Source organism: Mytilus trossulus, chromosome 8, assembly GCF_036588685.1.
Source record: "Mytilus trossulus isolate FHL-02 chromosome 8, PNRI_Mtr1.1.1.hap1, whole genome shotgun sequence".
NCBI classification, from domain to species: Eukaryota; Metazoa; Mollusca; class Bivalvia; order Mytilida; family Mytilidae; genus Mytilus; species Mytilus trossulus.
This window is the reverse complement of record NC_086380.1, coordinates 11,374,014-11,383,882: the sequence shown is the minus strand read 5'-3', so window position 1 is coordinate 11,383,882 and position 9,869 is coordinate 11,374,014.

The window sequence follows — 9,869 nt, the reverse complement described above, 5'->3', positions numbered from 1 at the left end:
AAAAACAGATGAGTAGTCACGTAAAATATCTAGATAAGACATTTAAAGTAGTTACCATAAAAATACAATTAAAACTCAAAGTGTAATTATATAGTTGAAATATACAGATAAACAAGACTGTTGTAGTATATTATATTATATACAGTCATTGGACAAAAGTGAGTTCCCACTCAAAAATGTCCTATCATTTCAACTAAAATCGATATTTTTCAAAACATTATTTCCAAATATCCTATGGGCGATTTTTATATTATAAAAACCATAAGATGCAGAAATGTATTACGTTTTATTGTTTATTTGGCCTTAAATTTTGTGAGGTTTGTTTTCATTATCTGAAACACAAAGGCAAAATTTTACTATTTTAATTTGGTTAAAATACATAGCAAACTTTTCAAGAAAATAATTTTCTTTGTGTACACCTCATCAGAAAAATAAAAATGAGCATGAATAATATCATGGCTTAAAAAAAATATAAAACTTTAAACATTTCTACATTTTAAGGTTTTTATTTGATATAAATCAGTCATGTAGTTACATGGTAATAATGTTTTAAAAACTACTGATTTTAGTTGAAACGATAGGACATTTGTTGAGTGGGAACTCACTTTTGTCCAATGACTGTAGTTAGTTATTATAATGTTTTATTTGGAATTTGATGCGATACAAGTGAGAGGTTTAGCGCTATAAAAACTAGTTTAAATAAAAGTAAGTATAAGTGGTGTAACGGCCTTCCAATCAAAACAAAAACAACATACATGTGCTTTTAAAGTGTTTATTTGTACCATGTGACTTTGTATATTTGAATATAAAGATGACCTGCACTGACCAACAAACAAAATAAGATTTCATGTCATGTGATTGTTCTTTATATGACATGTATGATAGATTCTGCATTTTCCATTTTCTGTTTTAAAAAACATTAGAAATAGTACAAACTTGTAAAACAGTACATTATAGGCAGAGGATATGAAAATGAATATTGTTTTATATGTTTACCTTCATATGTTATGTTAATAAAACAGAATTTATCAACTATAAAAAAAAAATATATTCCTAAATTGTTTGCTTCCTAGATGTGCATTTTGCACATTAATGAATACCTTAATGTATATTAACTTTAGTCTGTTTTTAAATAACACTTCTCATAGCCTCTTTGTCTTTTTATGCAACTCACCATGCTAAAAGCATGAAAAGTTTGTGTAAAGTTAATAGTCAACTTATATAATGATATAAAATCAATAATCTAAAGTGATGATTATTTTCATTTGGTGTACTTTAATATTTAAATTGGTATAGTCACAAGGTACAAATAAACAAACTTTAAAAGCAGATGTATGTTGTTTTTGTTTTGGTTGGAAGGCCGTTACACTACTTATAATTACTCCATCAGGTAATCAACACTTCAAAAAATTAAATTAACATAGAGACCTAATGGGAAACTTTTTTATTTATCGACAAAAAATTATGAAATTAATAGTCAGAGTTCGTATGTATTATATATCAACACAAATCCAGAAAAAAATTATTAATTTTTAAAAATGAATTTTTAAGAATTTTTTTCTGCAAATATATAGAAGTCAAACGGACAATAGTTGTTGCATTCACATTTATTCTGGTGGGTTTTTTTTTTATTTCAGAGGAATCCCGAATTATAAACATAAGAATGACACCATATCATTTATAAGAACTCGAGGTAACGGGTTTCTATTTCAATGTCTTTTCGGGTTTTAGTATAATTGATACATATATTATAACTCACATTTTTTTAATTCAAATCTCGTATAATAACAGAAATACAGGATACACTTATGCTTTAATGATTACTGTTTTAAATATAAATTGTACAAGAAATTTCAAAGCTTCTTATAGAAATGGCCTGAAACTTCAAGTTATAGGTATAATTGTTTAATTTTTGCAACGCAACTACTGTAGATGCTACACTGTATATGATTTAGGTCTGGTAATTTCAGAATTAAAAAATTTCTATAATTGACTTACATGAATAACAATTTTTATGACCCATTTACGGGCATTATGTTTGCTTGTCTGTGCGTCCGTCTGTTCGTTCGTCTCTCTCGGTTCAGGTTACAGTTTTCAGGTTAAAGTTTTTGTTCGAGGTAGTTTTTGATGAAGTTGAAGTCCAATCAATTTTAAACTTGGTACACATGTTCCCTATGATATGATCTTTCTAATTTTAATGCCAAAGTAGAGATTTTCTCAAATTTTCACGGTCCACTGAAAATAGAAAATTGTGGGGAGAGATTCTTGTTTACTATAAAGCAACATATTATACTGTATATAAAGCTATAACAGTCCCAATCATGACATAATGCAAATGATGCAAACGATTAAATCGACGGCCTGATTTAAACGGTATTTAAAAAAAACAATAAACGAAAAATCAGTTACTGAAACATACAAATTCTTGCATTTATATTTCTGTTGACAATCTAAACTGTACAAATAAGCAATGATCCAAATCCAGTTCATTTTTTTAAATGTGACTTTTCTTTGCTACAGGAGGAAGGAAACAAATTCGAAGCATTTTCTGGTTTAGGTCAAGTGTTAGACAAGAAAAAAAGAAAACGCTCGATTTATTTTCATCAGACTGGGGATTTAGGAATTTGCCAGGAGATGTACACGATATTTTTTTTTTATTACAAAGAACTATTGTATTTTTTTTTATAATATATCTGTCTTGGAATATATTGTGACACCTGTACGTATAGACCTGATTAGAGGATTAAAAACAATAGGAATATGTTTGCAGATATAATCTACATAGGTTTATTTGCAATATTTTCGAAAAATAAAGAATAAATATTGTACAGTTTCTAGTGTTAATAATATATCTGTGTATTAGTTAATTTCAGTTGTTAAAACAAAGTTTGACTTTCATAATATGGTTTATAATTACAAATTTACACATTCTCATTCCTAAAGTAAACATGGCGATTATACGCGAAGCAAACCAGCTGAAGGACGCATCCGGGTGCGGGAATTTCTATCTACACTGAAGACCTGTTGGTGACCTTCTGCTGTTGTTTTTCTATGGTCGGGTTGTTGTCTTTTTGGCACACTCCCCATTTCCATTCTCAATTTTGTTTTGTAACGGTTGCTAATAATTTCTTACTTCAACGCTAGTTGCAATTAAAAATCATTAAGGTGTAAGCTATTTTAAATTATAAATCCATGAATATGTTGTGAAAAAAGAGGGACGAAAGATACCAAAGGGACAGTCAAACTCGTAAATCTAAAACAAACTGACAACGCCATGGCTAAAAATGAAAAAGACAAACAGAAAAACATAGTATCAGAAAGTATCAGATATTGGTATTCTAATTATCAAGTGGGACTCGTGTGAAGCAAGCTGTTTTATCTATTAGGAATCAATGCTTTATATATAAACCATCACCCTTTTTTATTTTGTCAAGCCAGTGACACCTATAACATAAAGCGAGGAATATGGATAGATATATGACAGACACAGTTCAAACAAACGACTTTAAAGCTTAATGTTTCAGAGGTATTATGCATAACATTGAGAATGGAAATAGGGTATATGCCATATTTTGTATGTACAAGCCTTACAATAAGAAGTTTCCGTCCGTCCATTGTCCTTGACCTCATTTTTATGGTTCTTTTTCTACATGGAAAAAAAACCTTTTTTTTGGTAATGTTAATTTCTCTCTTATTGTTAGTACAGGACAATTATATCTGGTATGTGTCTTCCTTGCATGGTCCCCATGATAGTTTTCACTTGACCTAGTACTCATTTCATTGATCAGTAACCAAGTTAAGTCCTAATATCAGGTACTATTATCAATAGATCTACTTTATGTTAGTGTATGAAAGGATTGTAAGGTGCGTATGTCCAAGTGGCAGGTGTCACCTTTGTTGACTTCATTCACAGGGTTCAGAGGAAAAAGTAAAATTTTTAACCGGATTATTGAATTTTTACTTTTTTCCTAATACTCAATACAATAGATCAATTATTTCTATTTTAAGATGTACATGTCAGTACTAGTCCAGTCAATCTAGCATAAATTTGACCCTAACCTGAAAGTAATTGCAACAGAAGATTTTTAAGTTTTAATCTTAAGCATTTTACCCCAAATATACAAAGAAAAAAGTCCCATAAAATCAAACTTGAGGAAAACTAAAAAAATTACCATTTAAAATTCCTATGGAGATTTGCATTGAAAAGGGAAATAACTCTTGCAAAAAAGGCAGAAATATCAATAAAAATTGATACAAAATTATAACTTTTCCGCTTCTATTCATCAGAATGTATTGATTCTTGATTTTTTAGCGGTCTTTAGAGTATAACAAACAACTCTTAAGGTGTTTTCATATATTTTATCAAGCTATAATCTAGATTTCTTAATTTATTAGTTGACCATTTATTGAATTTTTCAACATGTCAAGGTAAAGAATCTCAAATTTAATAAAAATAATTAAGCATGTATTCTTCTTTTTGTGGTTTAAAGTTTCTTAAGATAAGTAACTTGCTGAAAAAATATAATATACAGATATAAATAATACCAAATGTTCATATTATTTTTTCAAAATGGTTACAAAGCTTCAAATTTGCAATTTCTTTAATGAAAAATGTACGAAAAAAATAAAACTACCCATTAACACTTCGGTTTTGTACATTTCATGAACAGAAAATATAATAATTTAGTCAAATACAAACTTATAACCCCATCAAAGTATCATACTATACATAAATTTCAAGAAAAACAACCAAAAACTGACCAAAAAAAGACTAATTTTAGCAAGAGTTATCTCCCCTCCCAATGTTAATTTCCATAGGAAATTTAAAATGCTCATTTTGAGTTTTCCTCAAGTTAGATTTTATGGGACTTTTTTCTGTGTATATAAAGGGCATAATACTATAGATTAGAACTAAAACATTTTCTGTTGCAATTAGTTTGAGGTTGAATCTTAGTTTGACTGGACTATACTGGAAATTATATTTGACATTGGCCTCGCTTTCATAGTGCTTTGCTCAAAGATAAGTTTTGTGTGTTTTGGTCGGTATTTCTTAAACTATTAGCAATATGTCAACTAAATTTGTTGTATGCAATGATTGTAAATGCATATGTCTTTCTGACATTGTCATCTAACCTTTACTTTATTTTTCGTGGTTCATTGGTCAATGTTAATCTTCCTGATAAAGTTTGTTTCCAAAATAATATAAGCATTTTTTTCGAATTTATTTGATGCAAGGAATGATTTCAATGTGGCCCCTAAACAAAAATATAAACTAGTTCAGTGATAATGGATGCCATACTAAACTCCGGAATATATAAAAGATACTGTCTGTCTGACAGCATTTTAATGATTCATTTGTCAATATAGTTTTAATGATTTGTTATGTTTCTATAAGAAAAAGGACAATCATATTCGAAATATGGAATGATTGTAAGGTGTAAATGTATTTCCGGCTTGATTTATATGACCTTGACCTCATTTTCGTTGATCGTGTTTATGTTTAGGGGATTCTTGTAGTATACATTATATTTAGGATAATCAACATAAAATTAATGGTCAGCAAAGTAAGGGAGACATTTCAGTATAATCCTGGTACTTTTGACAACTATTCAACATGTGCGCTTATATTATATTGCGTGCTAACTCTTTATGTGCAATATCTAGGTATTGTAAAAAGAATGTTATTAAATATTGAGTACAAGAGAAGATAGTATTGGTATGATGATATTCAATTTTATATTGTTTATTTGATGTCTAGTAATCCTTCAACGCTAGTTGCAATCAAAATCATTAAGGTGTAAGCTAATTTAAATTATTTATCCATAAATATGTTGTGAAAGTATCAGATATTCTAATTATCAAGTGGGACTCGTGTGAATCAAGCTGTTTTATCTATTAGGAATTAATGCTTTTAGTAGGTTTTATTTTTAAAGTTCACATTAGAAAGACAATTTGCAACACTATTAATTCAATTTTATATGTGATGTCATGTAAACATTTGAAAACTTGTAAAGTAATTTAAAATGGTTGCTTAATACTCTCTTCATTCTCTTCCGCTTTTAGTATTTGAGAAATGGACTAAAGCAGAACAAGAATGTCTCCCCAATATACGAATGCCCCACTCGCATCTATCATTTTCTATGTTCAGTGGATCGTAAAAACTTTAATTTGGTATTAAAATTTTAAAAATCATATCATGGGGAACATGCGTTCTCAGTTTGAAGTTGATTGGAACTTCATCAAAAACTACCTTGACCAAAAACTTTAACCTGAAGCGGGATAGACGGACGTACGAACGGACACACAGACCAGAAAACATAATGCCCCTCTACTATCTTAGGTGGGTCATAAAAATAATTTTGAGTTTTGTTGTTTATTTCATAGCTATAAGGCCCTTTTCGACCCAGAAAGATTTCATGTTACTATGAAGCCATTTTCTTTACAGTAATTTTTTTTACGATTAACATTGGTTACAAAGGTGTTACATACATAATAATTTAAGGAAAGCTTTTATAAGAATTAAATATTTATGTTCTATTGTTTGCAATTCAGGTGCACAAAAGAAGCAGGGAATCAAATGCTCCTAAGGTTTTATAGGGAAAAGAAGGGCTAGAGGCTAAAAGGAGCCATACATCTGTTACATTAGCCTAACATGATAACAAATGTCAACAAACATAAGAAGACTTATTATTTACAACATTTGTTAACAGTTTTTAACATATAAGTAAACAATGGTTATGCATAAAGAGAGTAATAATATTAATGAACAAAAGTGCAACACCTGACAAATGATAAGGAGTGAATATTAAATTTGAAGGTTTGTGAGTTCAAGGTCAAACTACATACATCAAACTTAAATAGCTTGAGATTCTAATTTAGATAGGAATTTACAGAAATTTAAGAAACTTTTAAAATATTCATGTCTGTCATTGAACCATGTAAATGTGGATAAACAAGCATCTGAGAGTATTTCATGACACAATCCCCTACCAGTTAATAATTCATTGTTCCTATTGACACTTTTATCTTTGAGAATTAATGACTTTCGTTTCTGTATGTGTAACGTATTTGAAAATTGATACATTGATCAATGAAAGATGCAAATAAGATTAGGGTAAGATAAGGTTTGCCAGACAGACATGCTCACCTTACAATTATTCATACACCAAATATAGTTTACTACTTATAGGTCTATTTTAAGCCAGACTTAAAATGTAGTTTGATCGACAGAATCAAAACAAACAAAATCATTAACTTGATAATATATTCTTCATGTTGTGTTTAGGAGTTCATTTGTTATAATTTTTTTTAAATATTGTTGTGACAGAATTCTCATATTAATGAAGACAGAAATTTGATATTTTATGTGTATAAGTAACACATGAAGAAATATATGTGCCCAGTATCATGACTCTAGAATAATAATGATAATATTTAATAATGAAATGGTAAAAACACTGGTACAATAATAAACAGTGTGTTCACCATTTGTGATATGTTCAAAATAAACAGGCATATTTTACTTGCTGTAAATATTCATAATTGCTGAAATAAAACTGAAATAAAATAAATAACAAATGTTTTGAAATTCTTTTATTTATAACGATTATCCAGCAACAATTAAACACTGTATAAAACTATATTTCTTAACAGGTACGAAATAGAAATATTACACATTCTTCTCGAAATGTGTAATGTAGAATTTTAGCACCAGTTGATATCCAAATGCATAGCTTATACATGAAATAAATATACCCTGGTTTTAAAAAGTAGAGGTTTATTATAAACATATAACTTTTTTTATGCATTATGGCACTGCCAAATAGTACATTTTTTAAATAAATGTCAAATTAACATTTCAACTGATTATGGCACAAAAAATATGTAAAATAATGGAATTTCTGTTTTTCACACTGACTTTATTAGCACAAATAACAGTACTTGTTGGTATTGAAAAAGTCTGCTTAACAATATTATGTCATTATTCTTTTATCTGCAGTTTGTGTCAACAATAAGTTTCTTATAACGTTAACATGAAGCAGTTAAAGATCAAAATGGAAAATATACAAATTGCAGATATAACTTTTTATTGCTTCTCATAATATAACAACTTTACATAAATAAATACAACAAGGTTAATCTTATTCAACAGTTTACAGCACTGGGAAAATTTAAAATCCATAGCACTGTCTGACAACATAATTCTGAACACTGAGTTTTTAATGAATGTCAAATCTGCTAGCATTACTTTGACTTTTTCAGTGTTATAATAGTTATAGCCTGTGATATATTTTTTATATACAAATATATTAATATCAATATCTAATTCAAATCAAATATATATATTTACAATAGGCATAGTAAAACTATTGTGTTAAGTTTATACTTTTCACATGATATTTTATTCCATCAGAAGATAGTTGGAAGAAAAGATAAATGAAATGAGTAGGTTTGATAGGGCTCAAATATTAAGCCCCTCTTTCTACCTATTTTTTTCAAACAAAGTTTCATTGATCAATATCTTTAAAATAAATCAAAGCTTAAACAATTACTAAACAAGAAAATAATGCTCTTTGTAGAAAAATTATAAAACAACATACTATTCAAGATATCAAAATTAGCACAACAATAGATTTTAAATAAAATATGGTTACTTTTCTTCTTTGGATTAAAAACAAACAGAACATACATCACTTAAAAAGATCTTTTGACATTTGTGTTTAATTACATATGTTTCTCTGTTTCCCAGACCAAACTGTAGATAAAATCCAGATGATTTTGTCAACTTTGAGCAAAGTGTATATATTGCCACATTTGGGGTGTAATTAGCAACACATTACAAGAAAATTAGCTCTGCAAAAATTAAAAAAACAATTTTCTCAAACAATCAATTTTCTACTCAGGTCCATCACTAAACATACTCCTTTTACCTGAAACACATTTCTAAAGTAACTGGGAAAATAAGCTTATTTGACATGACATGACTTTTAAAATGTGTAACAGTCAAATTCATCAATAGCATGAATAGAATATATCAAATGTAAGGGAAAGAAAAAAAAAAAAAGTTTATCATAAACATGATGATGGAAAAATTCACTGGAAAATGGTAAAATATCTACAAGCAGAAAATGTGAAGAACCTTTATAAAAATTATGTATGACAGAAGGCATTAATATTTGATGAACATACAAACCAAGCACCTTATGTTTTAACTATTGCTGCTGTTCTGAGCTGCCTCAATGGATTTCTTTTGTGATATTTCTTAATGAAAAACTAAATACAAAAATATTTGATGCTAGTTTGATTAGTAAATGTATATTCATTTTTTTGCATTATTCTGTGCTATTTCATGAAAAAAAAATTTGCAGGGACTAAGAAGTTTTTATGATCATGAAATGTGTAAAATACTGGCTTAACCCTTAATTAGTGAAATTTAAAAATCCACCAAAGTGTGAGCAATACTGATTTGTAAAGATAATAACAAAATACGACAAGGTGGCTCATGCAGTCTCTCTATAAAAATAATCAATAAAAAAAATAGTTTTAAAACAAATACAGTTCATTTTGTTTTAAAATAGAATTTTAAAAATCTAAATATAATAGCAAAAAATCATTATCAAATAAATATAATGTATCATTCAAATACTGCAATATAATTATAAAATCATGTTTTAAAAACTAAGTCAAAAGATCTTAAATCCAGGAAAAGGTAAGTAGTTTAGACAACAGTGAATAATTCAAGTAAAGTTAATTAACTAACATGAAATTTCAAGTTTATGCCATAAACATTATAAAAAGTCTTCCCATAGATATATCTAAATTTTACTGTAACTGAAAGTTATCACCGGTAAATCACACAAAATCAAAAT